This window comes from Leuresthes tenuis, unplaced genomic scaffold, assembly GCF_036924035.1.
Source record: "Leuresthes tenuis unplaced genomic scaffold, fLeuTen1.0.hap1 SCAF_9, whole genome shotgun sequence".
NCBI lineage: Eukaryota > Metazoa > Chordata > Actinopteri > Atheriniformes > Atherinopsidae > Leuresthes > Leuresthes tenuis.
The window spans coordinates 14567692-14586365 of NW_027325363.1; the positions used below are offsets into that span (position 1 = coordinate 14567692).

Genomic DNA, 18674 nt, shown 5'->3' on the forward strand with positions numbered 1-18674 from the left:
CTTATGTAGTAAGTTATGTACATAAAGTCGCCAAAGCATCCATTTTATTTCTTCTTTTTATCCAAAGACTTTAGCCGTCTTGCATTCTACATACCTTCTCGAAGACCTCGCTGGCAGAAACTCCCAGGAGGACAGAGGGATCCGGTTTTGTTGTCAGTTGGATTTGGCACTTTCACACCAGTCAGACAAAGAAACCCGGCAGCACACCATCCTGTGGGCTCAACCAAACCTTCAGAGCCACAGAATTTACCAGCTGGACACATTAAGCACTGACCTAAAACACAGAGATTGACAACTGTCACTTCAGCCCGAAGAGCAACAGAAACGACGTCTTTAGATGCGCTGAGAAATGTCAGTGAGGAAGGACAACTGAATTATCTGACTTAAAGGGGGAGAATTTAAGAATCAAACAATTTCAAACAGTTTTCTGATTCTAATAAGGATTTTTAGGATCAGTCAAATCTATTGAATAAATAAATAAAAAAGGACATAATGGAAAAAGTGAAAAACAAAAGTGGAGTGATTACCTTTACTTAGGCTTTTATTTCATTGGAGACAATATGAACTTCATATTGTCTATTTCATATCATTGAATTAATTAGGTCAGTCAATATTCAACAATCTTTGTGTTTTTGCATCATTTTTTCAAAGCTTGCCAACAATGTGAGATTAATGCCTTTGTTCCCTCTTTTGTTTTGAAAGGTCATGGTTTGTACCTGTTGTAGTGAGACCTTGGCTGGGGTTGTAAGTGCCTTTAGGGCACGGGACTGGTTGACTGACTGGATTCTCCTTGGGACAAACATACCCAGCAGGGCAGAGCACAGGGCTAGACACTCCCATGGGATTTCCCCTGGTTGGACTGGGACTCAGAGCCTGACAGTGGTACCCAGCAGGACAGGGATGACACTCTTTCTGACCACGTAAAGCCTGGAACCAGCCTGGTGAAGACATTAAAAGAGTGATAATATTCTTGGTGGGGCGAGAGAATTTGTTCTGTCTGAAAAACTTTTATTTTACCAAGAGGGCATGGTTTGCAGTCATCTTTGCCTTTCCCTCCTTCCTCATTCTGATAAAAACCTGCTGGGCAGGGTGCAGGTACACTGGTGCCCTCTGCACAGTAGTGTCCTGCTGGACAAATACCCCCCGATACACCTGAGACTGGAGTGGCAGACTGAGAACCCTCTAGACAGTAGAACCCTGGTAGTAGAGACATTTCAATAAAATCTTTACTGCTATTCTCCTTCACAGAAAGTAGAATCAGGCATCACCTAACATGGCTGAATTCAAAGTGTTATTTTACCTGGCAGGCAGGGTCCAGAAACAGCAGAGAGGCCAGATTCTGAACAGTAAAAGCCAGGATTGCAGCTCTGACACTGAGAATCATCTACACGCCCACTCTGCTCACTGTCAAAATATCAGATGTATTATTATTTATATACATATACTACTTTATTATTATTCTATTATACATTTTTATTTTATTTCATTACTTTTAAATTGAATGTGTAAGGATTGATTGTACTGTTAAGATTTAAGATATTACTTACATACATATATAGTGTTTTATCACAATGTGCTTTGATATCTGTGTAGCTTTACATGTCAGATTCTGTTTTGTCTCACAAATAATATTGCATGCGGTTATAGGGATGTGGAAGGGGTGGGAGAAGGGTTTAAGATTATCAAGTAAATAACAATACTGTTGGATAGGAACCTGAAAGTTCCTTTTGGACATGGTTTTGGTACAGAAGTCCCCTCAGGGCAAAAGAATCCAGGGGGGCAAATGAACCCTGTCAGATAGTCTGATGGTGAAGGTTCATAAGCACCTCCAACACAAACAAACCCAGCAGAGCATCGCCCAGTAGGGAGAGTGTTCCCTGAAAGAAAACAATTTAATATTGTCAAAACCAGACCAGATATACACATTGATCATTTAGCACTAGATCTTAATTGTAAGTGTCTGCAAGATCAATAAGTTGCACAAAAAGGCTCAACAAGCAGTTTTCAGAGGAATGGATCTGTTGAACCTGTTCCTTTACAGTACATGCCAGGGTCACATAGTGTGCACTGTAATTCCTCAGCCAGTCTTGACATGTTTCCATAGGTTCCTGATGGACAGGGACGTTGAGTTGCTGACCCACTGGGGCAATAATATCCCCTCTCACAGGAAATTGGAAGGCTCATTCCTGATGTGTAGATGCAGAATTAAAAAATAAACACCTATTTTCTTTTCAGAGAAATTTGATCAATAAAGGCAGATTAAATTTACGTTCCCGCCTGCTGAATGATTCAACCAGCAGTTCATGCACCACGTCAGGTTTACCTCGATCTTGACAATAGAAACCAGCAGGACATGGCTCACAGCTCCCTTGGCCTTGTCTGACCTGGTAGCTGCCAGGAAGGCAGGGTACCTGTCTGAAACTGCCCTGAAATGACAATTAAATGGATTTTCTAAGACTTTCTTTGGAAAAAACATGTCATCGGCTATAAGTAGAGTGCAATAATAAGAGTGGAGACGGCACCAGGTGAAGATTGAGACGGTCTTTACCCAGTCAGGAAGACAGTTTCAACCGACTTCCACATAAAGTAACGCACTTGTCATAACAGAGTAACAACCACAGCTGAGGACTTCTCATACAATATTCACCAGTGATGACTGACAATAGCTTGAGGACTAATGTTGAATGACTGACCTTCACACAGTAATGTCCCACTGAGCAGACATGTTGTTCTGGTCTCTCAGAAATCTGTCCTACAGGACAGTGGTAGCCTTCTGCACAGCGCCCACTTGGCTCAGATGTCCCTCTCTGGTGGCAGTAGTGACCTGGAGGACAAGGCTGGCAAGCCTCAGCTGTGACTCCACCAAGGGAACCTGGTGCAAGACACATCAGACATATCCATTTGAAAATAATTCAGGAAATTAAGTAAAAAGATAATTCTATGGTGTTCTATAAAACACCATAGAATACACAGCATACACACCATTTGTTAACTTTGGAGGAAAAAAAAATCTCTGAATCACTTTACAAGCTGAAATAATTAAAGCATTAAAGTAGATAACAATGTTATTTGAATGCAAACTACAACGTACCTGCTCCCTCACCAGTTTCTAATTCATAGCCATACAAAGGAGCAACAGCACATTTTAATAGGATTCTCGTTGTCTGCCGTGAGACAAGAATACAATTACACGATTAAACCATTTTGTGACAACAATTATTCATAAGCGCCCAAAGGGAGAAAAAAAATGCTTCTATGGAAGTTTTAATTTTTCCCGACATCACTGAATTGCAAAGACAGACACTAGATCATGTAAGGATATCAGAGTGTGAAAAATGACAATGTGAGCTGCAAAGAGGATTGGATGTTGTTTATCTCAGCTCAGTAATGTGTCTAATTACTAATGTCTCATTAATTCAGACTAACAAAGGGCAAGGGATTACTGACTAAGCCATTTTTTTCCCTATTAAAAATGTATTTTATTCACAAAAACAGTTTAAAAATGCATTTCATTAAATCTATCTAGCAATTATGTCTTTATTACTAAGAGCTCACGTTTTATGGTTCCAGGAGGACAGGGCATAGGAAGTGGAGTTCCTGGAGGGCAGTAGTGTCCAGCGGGGCAAGGGTTGGCATAAGGGTCTGAAGAACCCCGAGGGCAGTGATACCCTGCTGCACAGGGCCCCGATGGGGCATCAAGACCAGTCTGGTTACAGTGAAAACCAGCTTCACATGGTTTAGGATAAGCAGATCCCAAAGCACAATAGAAACCTGAAAAATATCAATATGGAATTATTCAACTGCAGCAAGATGAAGGGACAGACAATTACCATTCTTACGCATGCACTCTCTCCATAGATAAACCTTTCTCTCAGTCGCTAAACTTTTTCTTCTTTTTCCATCCAACAGATTTTCTTGGACGCTTCAGGCTGACAAAATATTTTGGCAGTCAAAATCAAATTTGTTCTTTTATGGTGTGATATCAGCAGCTACTTCAGGGCTGCTTTCATAAGCACCACTAACCAACACTCATGATACAGCTCGTTTTCAAAAAGGGAAAGCCACTTTAACATTCAGGCTTTCAGGTCTTCAAATAACAGATTTCAAGAGTGAGACGTACCTGATCAAGAACGTCAGTTTGCATAAGCACCATCATCTTGTTCTGCCTTTGTGACTAAGTGGCTGAACAGTGAAGCTAGTTTTCAGTGTAATGCGTATATATTTAAGTCCTTTCTTAACCTTACCAAAAAACTGGGTATTTTAAACCTTTAAACCTTATTTAACATTTTAGTCATTGTAAAAAGTGTCCCAGTGAACCAAAGATTGGCCCACGCACATGAAGCAAGTCCGGGGGAAACCTGTCATATGCTACAGCAATCAAAGTAACCCTGTCAAACCATGTCATAAGCAGGGAAGATAACATGTGTGTCCAAGGGGATGACCAAAGTATCTCATTAACTGCTCAAGTTCACTTGCAGGATTTACCCACCCCTCGGGCATATGTCTCCTCTGTAGGTGGAACATGCATAATGTGGACTCTTGAGAGGTAACGCTGAGTGATTCACATTATGATCTGAATCTGCCCGTGGCACTGTTACCACTTTGATCCAGTGAGCATCACTTCCTAAAACAGAAAATGGCAGAAAGAACATGAAAAGTTTGATATATTTATCGAACACAGAGAGACCAAAAGGACCCTGTCTTCTATTTCTGCATGCTGTATTAGCATTTTTTAAGAACTGAATTTGGAGAACACAATATTCTGCTCTTTTAAAGAAATGATTTATTGTGCTATTACAAATTAAAAACATTTTTCCCAGAATTACCAGAGTAATTGGAACAGAAGATGAGGTCTGTCATCATGGTAGAAAGCTCTGGTATTTCAAAAAGACAGCTGAACAAGGTAGAGTTGGCTCGAGGTGTGGGACTATGAGATCCTCCAGAGCAGAAGAAACCCGCATAACACAGACCTGACATATAAAAGAATTAGAAAAGCGGTTGCAACCATGGAATGGATATCTAACTAAATACATTTGATCTCAGCCTTGCACTAAAAGGTGAATCGAAATGAGCTGCAGGTCTGTGTGCATTAAGCAAGGATAAGACTGGCGTAATCTCCCACCTGAGGGCTGTGAGGCTCCTGGATTGAGGCAGTATTTCCCAGGGGGACAAGGCCAGCAGTGGGAGAGGGAGAAAGCTCCAGACTCTGGGAGGTAACTGCCAACAGGACATGGTTTGGGTGACCTACAACCCTCAGGACAAAAGTGACCCATGGGACAAATGTCACCATAGGGCTGCGAGACAGGCAATGGCTCGATGGACCCAAGGGAACAAAAATGTCCTGTGGTGGACATTTTATGGTTATAAATCAAGCTGAGAATGATCAAATGTACGATAAGTGATCATTTATATTCAGGGAAAACTATGGCTTAGGATTTTTCTCCTTTGTGCTAATCCATAGTTTTCCCTGAATATAAAAGGAGAAAAATAAACTCCTGGAGGTCAGTTCTCTAACATGGTGGCTGTGAACTGTCAAACCTGGGCTGCAAGGTCCAGATGGATCTGTCAGTGCAGTGCTGTTACAAAATGACCCGGAGGGGCAAGGAGAACAGTCATTCAGAGACGTTCTCCCAGCTAATGGATTGATATGGCCTGCTGGACATGGCGATGGCATTGAAGAACCCTCCATACAGTAAAAACCTGGTAAAGGTGACATGTTTAATTTGATAATAGATTTCAGATCAGATTTGTTTCTTTCTTTACAAAATTGAAAAATATGCAGACACAGATAATTTACCTGATGGGCAGCCATCACAAGTGGACTGTCCAGCAAAAGACTGAAAGGTGCCTGCGCTACAAATTTCTGGTTCAGCACTACCTGGTGGGCACGCATGGCCAGGTGGGCACTGGCATCCTGTAAAACAGTAAGACGAAGAAAAGTCCAACATGGCATTTCCTTTTCCATCTTTAAAATGAAAACAAGAGCAACGTGGATTGAAAACCAAGCAATAACATGACATATCCCTTTAAATACATAAATATGGCAGATAACCATAAGAGAAAGCATAACTGCTGTATTTAACCATGCCCAGTGTGGCACCATGGAAAGTCATATTCTTGCATCCCAGAAATCCAGAGGGAGATGAGGAGAAAAGAGAGCAGGCTCCACAGCAGGTGCCCTGTATGTGACAGACACAAGCTCCAGTCTATTTATAGATTCTGGGTCATTCTATTTGCAAATTAAGCAAAATGTCTTCTCAATAAAGGGTGAAAAGCAGGTGTGGCAGCCCTTGTGTTTCTAATAATAATAGCAGGGGATTGTGTGTCACACTCACAGCACCAGTTACAGAGCAAAGAAAATCCACTGCGTTGAATTTCAACATAAATGTGAAAAATCTTATCAACAAATCAAATATTTCAAATGGAAACCAATTAAACGCAAGTATAAATGAAAAATGATGAATTACAACTATAGATTATAATGATCACAATGATAATGGTTTATTCCACAGAAAACTAAATTTAACAATTTATAAACAATTGAATAATACATCCCTTCTCACTAAACAGTACAACAGAGTCTATATTCTATAGACTATATTTTGTTTTACGTCAAAGCACAATCAGTTTTTGTAATAATCTGTCTATTAAAAAGATTAAAACACCTCATATCATTAATAGAGATGTAAGTAAACATTTAACAGTGAGTACAGTGCTTAAAGTTAAAATTACCAAACAAACTGCATCCCAAAAGTGATATTGGCTAATTGACAAGAGAGTAGACTTACTGCACCATACTTGAACACAAATTATTTGAAAAGAAAGAACTAAAGAATTGCGAGTGCCACTGAGGTTTTCTACGCTGACCTTTAATGATGTGTATTGTACCTTGCTGATGTCCAGACACTGATCCTGTGGGACAAAACCACCCCGAGGGGCAGAGGAGGTCCACAGATGTCTGAGCCCACGAGGGGCAATATGAGCCTGCATAACAAGCTTCACAGTCAGCCTCAGATTCCCCTGCAGACCTCCCCAAGAAAGTGCCTGCACAAGAGACAAATCACCCTGTAAGAAAGAAAACCTTTGTTCTTTTCATCACATGCACAAACATCTACACACATGTGCGATCCATACAGCTGATAGCTCAATTTATTCACATAAGGATATACCTGAACATTCTGACAGAGCTCTTAGACTCCCATTACATTTTACTACTTTGTCTAAAGTTCTGGATAGATTTAGCCATCATACTATACCCCTGGGGGATTTCAAGACACTTTACACAACCTTTTGAAGCTGTGTAATATAAAGTGAGAGGTCAGATACATGGCTCTTTCAGGGAAGTGATAGAACATTTATAAAAGTCAACGCAGCGACACCTTCATGACACAAGCCAACAGACATGATTTCCACCTCTTCTTTCAGAGCTCTGTCTGAATATGTTAGCTTTTTACCTGGAGGACAGGGGATTGGTTTTGCACTCCCTTTAGGGCAATAGTGGCCTGCAGGACATCCATCACCATGGAAATGACCCAGGGTTGAATCACCAGCAAATGGGGCTGAAGATGCCATATCCCTTGTAACTGAGACAATAAACCTTTATTGGATGTCATTACGCATTAGGTTAGTGAGCAAACTAAAAGGCCAAAGGCATTTTTTGTGGTCTCAGCAAGAAAAATACAAAGAGAAAGCAGCAGGGACTAGTCAAAGTTTTGTGAAGACTTCCACAGCTCTGCAGAGATAAAGGCATGAAAATGTTAAATAAAACCATAAGTACACGGAGAGGAAATTCTGCTAGGTAATTTTCTTTTTTAGCTTGTGTCGATGACCTTAACTTTTGGTACTTAAAAGTAGGATTGCTAAAATATAGTGACCTGTAATGCCATACAATAATTACCACTATGTAAAGGGCAAGAAGAAGAGTCTTGTTACCTGTGACATTTCCCAAAGGTGTGGCAGTTTTTGATCCCTCTCTGCAGTAGAAGCCAGGGCTGCAGGGCCCAGATGGGGAGGAGAGGCCGCCCTTAGCACAGTAGTAGCCAGGCAAACAGGGCTGACATGCCTCCATAGAAACTGCACCTGTTTGAAAAGATTTTTGAAAAGTAGCGTATATTTGATTTGAGGTAAAATTACTGTCAAGTAAAAAATTTCTGTTAATTGGCACAAAAACAATAACATCAGATAACTCTGTCTATTATGTTGCCTATGCAAGTGTGTATTTGTGTGATTATAGAAAGTTTTATGTCACCGTCTAAGGAGCTGAAGGTGCCTGGAAGACAGGGAACCATGTAGCTGGTACCCTGCGGGCAGTAGGACCCTGCAAAGCAGCGGCGTCCAGTTGGGCCGTCCTCCGGTTGAGCAGAAACAGAACCCTGTGCACAAAGGTAACTAAGGACAGAAAGATGATTAAGACAGATAACTGGGAGGGATATATGGATGACTAAATTAAACAGATAAAGTATGTTCTGTCTGTTATACTCATATGTTTACCCAGGAGAGCAGAGGCCAGTTGGAGCAGTCAGCCCAGATGAACTGCAGTACCTCCCCGGTGGGCAGAGCTCACAGTCTGACTTATTGGACAACCCCATCTGCATGCTGAAAGTGCCAGCTGGGCATGGGAAAGCTTCACCAGTATGCGTTCCTGTAGATAAACGTGTACAATATCTACAGATGGTCCGGGACTAAACATCACATAGCACTTTGTGAAAACCAAGCCTATCTCAGCCATATAATGACCACTTGCTTAATTAGAAAGCCATTTAGCCTCGCAGCCACTTGCCTGAGAGCCTCAGTGTGTTTTGCATGCAATAATCTCCCTGAGCTTGACTGCTGCATGACTTGTGTCACATCTGTCTATACAGTATGTGATGACATGATCTGATAACACTGCACATTTTTCATATGCGTTTTAATATCAGAGCTATCATTGCCTACCTGGTGGGCAGAAATATCCTTCAGGACACAGTGTGGGAGTGTGAGTCCCAGACAGACTTCCAGTGTCAGCATCCACCGAGCCAGCACAGAAAAATCCTGCTGGACATGTAAGACAGTCTGCCTGTGGAAGAGTAAATTATGCAAAGACATATTTTTAGATGGCAGAAAAAAAATCATTAATCATTACCATTTGATGCTTATGATGAGGCTGCTAAAGCTAAACTTTAGATGATGACAGTAAAGGACCATAACTGCAAAATGTACAAATAAAAGTCTCACAAACATTAAAGTCCTGTGTTTTATAGGCTGTTTGCATTCAGGCAAGGTACAATTCATAGTAAAACATGTATTTCCCTCAGGATCTGAAACCAAATTTTGTCTATAATACAGCACATTCATGGGAGATTATTTTAACTGTATACAAAAAGGTAACCGTCCATTTTGGGACAACAGGACATGCCAGAATATAAATAACAGTGTATTCTCATCGTCCTCACCTGTCCTGGTAAATTCTGGTAGGACCCCGGAAAGCAGGGTACCTGTTTATTAGATCCAGGTGGGCACTTATTTCCAGGTGAACAGGCTATTGAGTCCTCCTGGTTGCCGTTTTCTTTGCCAGGGCAATAAGAGCCAGCTGGACAGATATGGGAAGGGAAAGAGAGCCCTCTGCTGACACACAGGAAACCTACAAAATAAAACAACAACCTGGTAAAGCAGTCTCAGGCACGATATGAAGGGGTTATTGCCAAATGATTCAAGTTATGCAATGGAATGCAACAACATGCTAAATTAGTTTCAACCTGGAGGACAAGGCAGGCAGTCAGAGAGAAGACTGTTTGTGGTTTTGTTGCTGTAATATCCTATGGGACAGGGCAGTGGTGTTGAGGAGCCCTGAGGACAGTAATGCCCTTCAGGACATCTATCACCTGTCAACCCTCCATCCTCAGGTGTGGGTGACTTGGCTCCAGAGAGGCAGTAGTACCCTGCACTACACAGGCCTGATGCAACATTCTTCCCAGGAGAATCACAGTAGAAGCCTGATTTAACATGAAAAACTGAGTGAAATTGCATGGAATTGAAAATAAGCCCCAAAAATATACAAAGAGAAAATTAATGAAGAGCAAGCTCTGTAGGCTTTATGAATCCAAGCTGACATACCAAATATATCCAGATAATCTCCATGCTTCTGATTACATTTTTTACAGCATGCTCATTGAAGTGGATATATTGTTTCAATAGAGTGTGTAATTACCATCACGATCATTTACATGAACCCTGGGTCAGCTACTAAAGCCTCGTGGACTCTAATAATCATTAGCAGTAAATGATGTGTGACCTGGAGGGCACGGCAAGCAGTCCTGAGGTTTTATCATCCGAGCGTGAGGATTGAAGGATCCAGCTGGACACGGGTGCTGGTGTTTGGACGAAGTCCTGGACGGGCAGTAATGACCCACTGGACACTCAAAACTCTCTGGTTGAGAGGCATTGCTTCTGCCAGGGCAATAAAAACTGACCGACAAAACAACAATGGTATAATTTGGCTGCTGCTGGTGGCAATCAAGCTTGAGTGTGCTAATGTATGCATATATACTTGTAAGCAAGGCAAGAGGAGAAAAAAATCCCTTATGCGTGTAAACATCAAAAGCTTGTACGATATATACACACATGTATAGCTACATTTCTTGCAAAGTTCTTGTTAACAATTCCAAGTGACTGTTTGTGGCTGATAAGCAAGTTTACCCCTGGGGACAGGCACTGCAGCTGGCTTGGCCTTCTTCTGTGCTGATGGTTCCCAAGGGGCAGTGCTGAGGAGCCACAGAGCCCTCTGAACAGTAATATCCTGCTTGAACGAGAACGAGAGTCATGAAAGAAAAGGACGCACACAAAAACACACACAATGCACAAGACACAGGGTTCAGTCTCCAGCCTCAAAGAGCAGCTGCTTTTGTTTGGCCCTAAAAGTTAAAAAACGTGTGTATGTTTTATTCATTTATTTATTTATTTTAATTTTTTTTACGAGCAAACTTGGCTCGATCGAAATTATGTAAATTATAAACATAATTATGTGTTTTGAAATTCACCTTTGCGTTGTATTTCCAACAATGTCATGAAAAGTATAGCTTTATACTGCCAATTACTTCCTGAACTAGCTGATGTAATTACCCCCATGTTTTCCTAATCACTGTTTTGGTGAGTTGTTACTTTTTTTTTTATTTCTAAATGGAGGTATAGATCTCTGCAGAGCACCTCTTGGGCATGGTCCTCCATGGTTGTCTCTGAAAGGTGGGTCAGGACGATCTGCTCCCCCTAGACAGAAGAAACCTTCCCAGCATTTCCCCGAAGGTACTGAAAGCCCAAGAGCATCGCAGTAGTAGCCTGGGAGACAAGGCTGACAATCCTCCTGAGAGGAGACAAAGAGGAGGTGGAAGAGAAAGTGATGTGAGGAAAGTGAGGATATTTTGTAACATTGACCAAGAGCCAGATATTGATTGGTTGTCACAATGAAAGACAGATCAACCATAATACGCTACTGTATATACTGTAAAGGACTTGTATGTACCAGAGCATGATAGATTTTTCTAAGATACTATATAGCCCATTATATATATATATATATATATAATATATAATAAGATGAATAACTTATATGACATTGAAATAATTATCGTGTGAAAAAATACATACAAAACTACGAGAGTGCAATTTTAAAAAATGTATCCAAATGTCCTCTCACTAAAAGCTGTTTTTTCCTAAAAGACTGTTTTATTTAAGTATATAGTTAAGCTTATCCTTTCATCAGTGGTTATTACGTTCCTCTTAAAGCTCCTATTTCTTTCTATTTGCTTGTATGTATTCATGTGACAAATCACTTTATTACGCATTCATTCATTTCACATTTTTTTCACAATACAGCTTTAGATATATAGCTACTGCACAGAATTTCGGACAAATCACAGGCCTGGTGTGATCTCAAATGGAAGGACTTCACTGTCAGTCAATGTCAAGAGGACGGGTGAATGTAATATTGAGTGAAAGTGACCTTGGACACTAATTTGCTGAGGTTGGAGAATGTTCCACGTGGACACAGCAGAGGATGGACAGTGGCCTTGGGGCAGTAATGACCGGTGGGACAGGGCCCTCCTCCTGGTGAGAGACACACAGTTCAAACATAACTTGGCTGCCTTTTTTCAATGACCTAAAAAAAAGCGCACTAGCCACTTCCTAATCAATACAAGAAATATATATTTTTTCTAATATATTACCCAAACTGATTTTTGTGTCACCAGCTTATACTATCTTATGCTTCCTAAATGAGCCAGTTTGCATGGAGTGCATGGCTTGTACAGATATTTGTTTACCGACAGCCTCTAAGAGAGGCTGTGGAGAGATGTTTCCATGTGAACAGTAATATCCTTCTTGGCATGGTCCGGTGACAGCTGTGCCATTTCTGGAAGAGCAATAATGGCCTCCATCACACTGTCTGCACTGGGAAACAGACCAATAGCCAAGGTCTGGACCATAAGTTCCCTCTGGACAGCTTTTCAAGTCAAATCCAGTTCCCTCAGGGCAGTAAAAGCCTACAGACCCCAAGACAAACAAAAGGAACGATAATTCAGGACGAAAAACTTAATTAATTGTATCATTACATCTGTTTTTTTAAGAGATGAAAAACATCTGTGGTGTTTGCATACAGCTAAATGTATTTCTTAAGTGGTTTTAAGATTAAACCTTAAGAGAACCACAAACCTGCGGGACAGAGGTAAAGAGATCCGGACACACAGTACCAGCCTGGCATACAGAGCTCACACTGAGTAGCATGTGTAACCGCCACATAAGTCCCTGGATCACAGGGCAAAGGTTGAACAGTTCCCTCTGGGCAGTAGTGACCCTCAGGACATGGTCCCCCTGTAATTCCATCAATAGGGGTAGATGTGACAGCTCCCTCTGAGCAGTAATATCTGAATGAAAAACATGACAGCATGAAAACAGTTTGATTATAAGATCGCTGGGGAGAATTTTTCATGAGTAAGTCTTGGCTGGAGTACCCTTCATTACAAAATCCACTAGGTTTAGTGAGGCCAGGAGAGTCACAGTAAGATCCCCCCGGACAGGGTTTACAGTCTTCCTGGTTACGCAGGCCTGAGCTGTTTGACCAGCTTCCTTTAGGGCAGACCTCAGGAGCTGTGGTGCCTGCAAATACGACACAAATCAAAACACACATTTCAACTCCAATAAACAAGTGTATGCAAAAACTATTAAAAGAATATTATAATTATGTAGTTATAGACTTGGGCAATAGAGTTGGCAACACACACACAAGTCTGTTTTTGCACATTGTTTTTACAGAATTTAAGTGCAAGTAAACAAGTGAGACACTTTTATATGGCGGACACTGTTGGGCGCAACATTGAGCAACTCATAACAAGGCAGAGTTTACCCTACAGCAGCATTTCGAAGATAAGGGTCAGCCAAGTAAAAGAGAGCAAGTGTGTGAATTTATTCAAAAACAACTGTATAAAAAGTTACAAGATATATGATGTCAGAACTTCCTGTTGGCCTCAAAATGGTAATTATCATGAATAAAACATTGCAGCCCTACAATGTAATGGTGCAGAATGTTAATAGCCTAACACCGTATAAATTTGGTTACATTAGCCTGTAAAGCAATCTTAATCAGTATTACATTACAGTTACTTAACAGTGTGCAGCCGCTGCACTTGATCAATTTCAGGCATCAGCAGTAAAGCAGCACTGACAAAGTGGCTGGTAGCAACTTATTAAGGAAAGGGCAAGCAAGTGACCTGAAGGGCAGTAGTGACCAGGCGGACATAGGGAACCAAAGAGTCCATCCAGGGGACTGGGAGAGGACGCTCCCAGTTTGCACAAATAACCAGCATGGCACGGTCCTGTTGGTGAAAAAAACATGACAACACATTTTGATCATACAGTGATTCTCTCTTAATGTCATGCAGTGCATTATGGGACCACAACTTCAAGGTTTAACAAGTAAATCACCCAAATTAATCTTTCTGTGTAAAAATGTGTTTTTAAATAAATGGGTAAATATGGTGTGAAAATGATCTGCAACCCAGTGCAGTGGCCAAAATGCTTTGCAAGACGAAGTGCCTATTTAAAATTTAAAATAGACACAAGATAACCTTGCTTTGAACTTTATAAAACCTGTAATGCAATGCACTCATGCATAATGAATATCTTAGAAGACTGTGGAAGCTTGATGGTTGGAATCACAGTAGAATGCTGAAAGGGAAGAAAAGAGAGGAGAGGAGAAGAGAAAGGAGCTCTTCTCACCTGCCGGTTCTGACAGTCCAATAGAAGGGCAGTAGTGTCCAGCAGAACATGGAATGCAGCCTTTTGGGCTGTCTGTGCGCTCTCTTGGATTGAAGGAGCCTATGGGACAGGGGTGTTGGTTGGGCAGAGCTGTACCCACAGGACAGTAATGTCCTTTAGGGCATGGCCTCAGTAAAGAGGCATTGGCTGGATGGAGTCTAAAATCACAGTAGAACCCTTGAAAGAGGAGAAACGCTCATTTGTGGTGGAAAATAAAACACTTATGCTTCTGTTCTATTAAGGTGTCTGAATTGCAAATTACTTATTTAAATAAAACTTGCAAGGTGCAGTATAATAAATAGAAAACAAACATGTGGAAACCCCTCAGCTGCAATAGATAAACACTTAAACACTCTCTGGCCTGCTTAAGAGCTTTTTCCATTACATCCAGATAGAACTGGTAAAAGGCTGATTAACACTGCATAACAAGCCGAGATGTATGCCTCTCAAGGAAGGCTGAAAGGTTTATAAGCCCTCTAACCTGCCTCGCAGACAGCACAGGATGACTGTTTGTCTCTATCCTGGTATGTTCCCTTTGGGCACGGCTCTGGAGCTGAGCTGCCCTCTGAGCAGAAGTGACCATAAGGACATGGCAGAGCTGTAGCCACAGTCTGACCAGGAGGACACCAGTGGCCTATGGAGGTGCACAGAATATAGTCGAGTGTAAAATGTAAGGGTTTTATTAAAAGGAATGTGTCAAACACAAATGTTGTTATCAAACAGGTGACTACCAGAATCATAAAACACAAATGACTAAAGCAGCATACTGACTGACCTTGGCTGCAGGGTCCAGTCGGAGCCCTGAGACCTGCTTCTCTGCAGTAGAAACCTGCTGTACAGGGCTGACAGCCTGTCTCATTAGTCAGACCAGACACTGGGGAGAAAGTACCCGCTGGACACAATTCTGGCTCTCCTGAGCCCTCAACTGCAGACAGAAACAGTTGAAAAAGATCAACTTATCATTTCTTTAGGGTACTAAATGTCAATGCAGGGTTACTGTTGAGGGCAGCACAGTCTATATCAAGATAAACTTGGCAGTATGTAGAGGCGTACCCTACACAGTTCAGTACTCTATTAATAGCCGAAACACAAACAGAAAAGGCTGACTCACACATATACAGATCTGCAATTTCAAGTGTTTAATCCACCTGAGTCATAGGTATTTGTTTGCGATCTCCAGTCCATTTCATTTGCATGTCTATGGGCCATGGAGAGAAAAGTTGGGATCTAAATGACTCATGCTTTACTTAGTAAGCAGGGGCCTTAGCTATAAAGCACTATCTCTACTTATTCTAAAGAGTCGCCTTTCGAGTATAAATTAAGATATGATCGCACTGTGCAGACTCTTGTACTGTGTTGGGATTGTCAAAGAGAAACAGTTCACAAAAGTTACTTTTCAGGTTTGGTTATCTTGCAGTTTATACGAAGCAATTCATTACTGATTCTTAAGAAACAGACACAGGGTGAGATTATTTCATAGTGCAAGATTAAGGCATTTTATACTCCCTCTTAATAACCTCTTAACAATAAAACTAAGCAATGTCATCAGACATGCACTGACCAAATGGACTGTTCATTAGCAAGCACTTTACCATATGACTTTAAATAAGCCTAAAGAGATGGGTTAGTTTATAAAACCATTCCAGGTCAGTAAAGCTGAACTCACCACAGTATGTCCCAGGGGGACAGATGTTGCCTGTTTCTCCATCGGTTGGTCTGGCCTTAGTGGCTCCTCCACTACAGTAATATCCAGGGGAACAGGGACCCATTGGCAAAGCTAAACCTTTTGGGCAATACAAGCGCATTTGTTAGTTGGATTTTGTCAACCCAAAAAACAGCAAAAATAATAGTTTTAGAAAAAAAATGATATGCTGTGTGAAAAGTAAGTGATAATAGAATACAATGTTTTGCAAATCTTTTTGTCAGATGCTGTGTCATTTTCTAAATTATGTACGGTAGTCATTTTAAATGTAGTAGCAGCAACACTGTCTTTATTTTCATTTTGAAGTGGCTATGAAGAACTGGAAAAGATGCACATTGCTAAGAAAAGTCAGTAAACAACTAATTGGAAACAAGCCACTATCATGTTTTCATAGGAAAAGAGAAAATCATACTTTCTTCTAAAAGTAAATATACTGGGAAGTTCACTGCATGGGTAAAAGTTCACTTTATATTTGTTTATTTTATTTGTTTGTTTTTACATTTCTATCTTCCTGACACTTTTGCTCAGCACTCTTCCTTGCTGGAGTAAGATAACATGACTGTGTCTTGTGTGCATTTGGGTCCTCCATTACATAGAACCTTAACACATGTGGTCAAATAAATCAACGTTTTAATTCTCTTTGGAATTTATGAACCCTTAAGACAGAAGAGGAGAGGCAGCATGAAACTATGGTGGAATGATGGTTCATTCATGCATGTGGCCATGTCCTTGAAGGCATTGTTGATACTGAATGATACATGTTTTGAAGCAACATATACTATCATCCAGACAATGTCTTAATCATAGAGGGTCTTACTCTTGCCAGCAAGACCATTCTAAATCACATTCTGCACATATTACTGCAACATGGCTCTGTAAAGGGTGGGATGTGCAACCTTAGAAATGTGCAACTAGGTCCCGCACAAAAAGAAAAGAAGGTATGACGAACTGTGTTCGCTATGAAAAAACATGCACGCTCCACCAGGCTCACACAGCCAACCAAGCAATGAAAACAAAGAGCTTATGAGCAGGAAATCAGTGGCACACAGTGGGAGATAGGCTGCTCGCTGTGGTAAGAGCATCATTACACTGCCAGAATTTTACAAAGCAAGTATTTTTTGGCATCAGCAAACAAACACTTGCTCTGAGACACTGTTTTGGGTCTGTCCATGGACATGTGCATCACACCACATGAACTAATTAATCTAAATGTTTAAGAGTTCATTTCAAGAGCTTACTTGTGAGGATAATGCTTATTGTATCCTATTGAACTGTGCGCATTGTAAATTATGTTATCAATATCTAAATACCTGAAATGTTACAGAAAGTCCCTGGAGGACAAGGTATGGGCTCTGACCCTCCCAGAGGACAGTAAAATCCCATTTGGCAGCGCCCCCCGGTGGAGGTAGCAGGACATAGACAGTTGGCATTTGTGTAATTGTCAAGGTCAAAGGGCTGAGAATTCCACGCCGCTGACACACAGAACCAACCTGAGAGGAACAAGCACAGCAAGACACAAAGCACATGTTAACTTTCTCAGCTCAGGTTAAAACAAGACACTCGGTTTTGCAAGGAGACAGCGGTACAGAGCAAGGTGAGAGAGATGAGTCACTGGTGAGGGGAAAAATGCTTGATAAGCCAGGCAAACATGCTTTTAATTTCAGCCTTAGACTTGTGAATAATGTGTCACTGACATAAAAGGCCTGCCTTTGTTGCATATTTGTACAAAAAATAAAATAATAATGTGTTAGTGAAATGTTGCTGGTGTTGAGATGTTTCATTCTTAATGTGCACTCTTTGTTCCCCTCCCCAAAGTCTTCCAGACTGCTTTGGACTGGTTTTCCAGCCCCTGGAGCCAAACAGGCTGGCATAGAGGACACAGTCCTGACACTGGGAAACTAGGCTACATGATTGTATGTTTGGTGGAAATGAACAAAGACACTATTACTGACCAGCCTTGCATTTTCCAGACACTTTGGTCAGCCGTTCTTTCTCACAGTAGTGTCCTGGAGGGCAAGGGAGGCAGCTATCCAGGCTCTGAGTCATGGGTTCTGGGTTGTAGTATCCTCGAGGACAGGGAAACTGCGTTGCATGCTTAGTTCCTATGCATATTGGAATTTCATTTCAGACTGATGCCATGTTGGCATTTACATTGCATCTATACAGGCTATGTTGGATTCAAATGACCACACTTTTGAATATATAAGAAAGAAGAACATGATACACATGACTTATGTGCTTTGTGTGAATGTACCATCAGGACAGTAGAACCCAGGGGGACATGGGAACTTGGTAAAATTTCCAGTCTTTTCTGGACAGTAATATCCTGCGGGGCAGCGGGAACACACTGGCTGACCTGTGAGGATGGTGTAGGTTCCAGCTGGGCAGGGCACTGGACTAGCACTACCCTCAGGACAGTAATGACTAGATGGACAAAGCCCTCCTTCTGAGCCTGAAGAGGAAAATCCAATCAGACGCGACAGATCACTGAATTATCACCACTTTGTTCTTAATGGGATAAATCCAGAGATAAATTCCTGATTAATTCATTACTTCTTCCAAACACCATCACGCATTTGGGTGCATTTATCAGAAACAGTTTCTCTTCTTGCATATCTATGTTTGTTCCCCACTATTTTATTCTATGCAAGAAAACACATGTTAATCAAACAATGTTTTCCATGAGCAG

The 18674-nt window shown here is 41.2% G+C and overlaps 3 long non-coding RNA genes across 3 annotated transcripts; all 3 read right to left on the reverse strand.

Annotated features, from left to right (window-relative positions):
• Positions 1–2278: 2278 nt before the first annotated feature.
• On the reverse strand, positions 2279–3745 carry LOC140314322 (uncharacterized). Its single transcript, XR_011917133.1, has 3 exons — positions 3556–3745; positions 2694–2872; positions 2279–2426 (listed from the first exon to the last, which is right to left on the reverse strand). It is a non-coding gene; the product is annotated as an uncharacterized lncRNA (long non-coding RNA).
• Positions 3746–8273: 4528 nt separating this feature from the next.
• Positions 8274–9040, reverse strand: LOC140314325 (uncharacterized). The gene is made up of 3 exons (XR_011917135.1): positions 8935–9040; positions 8491–8641; positions 8274–8388 (listed from the first exon to the last, which is right to left on the reverse strand). It is a non-coding gene; the product is annotated as an uncharacterized lncRNA (long non-coding RNA).
• Positions 9041–11208: 2168 nt separating this feature from the next.
• Positions 11209–12383, reverse strand: LOC140314323 (uncharacterized). Its single transcript, XR_011917134.1, has 3 exons — positions 12294–12383; positions 11975–12078; positions 11209–11335 (listed from the first exon to the last, which is right to left on the reverse strand). It is a non-coding gene; the product is annotated as an uncharacterized lncRNA (long non-coding RNA).
• Between the last annotated feature and the right edge of the window lie 6291 nt (positions 12384–18674).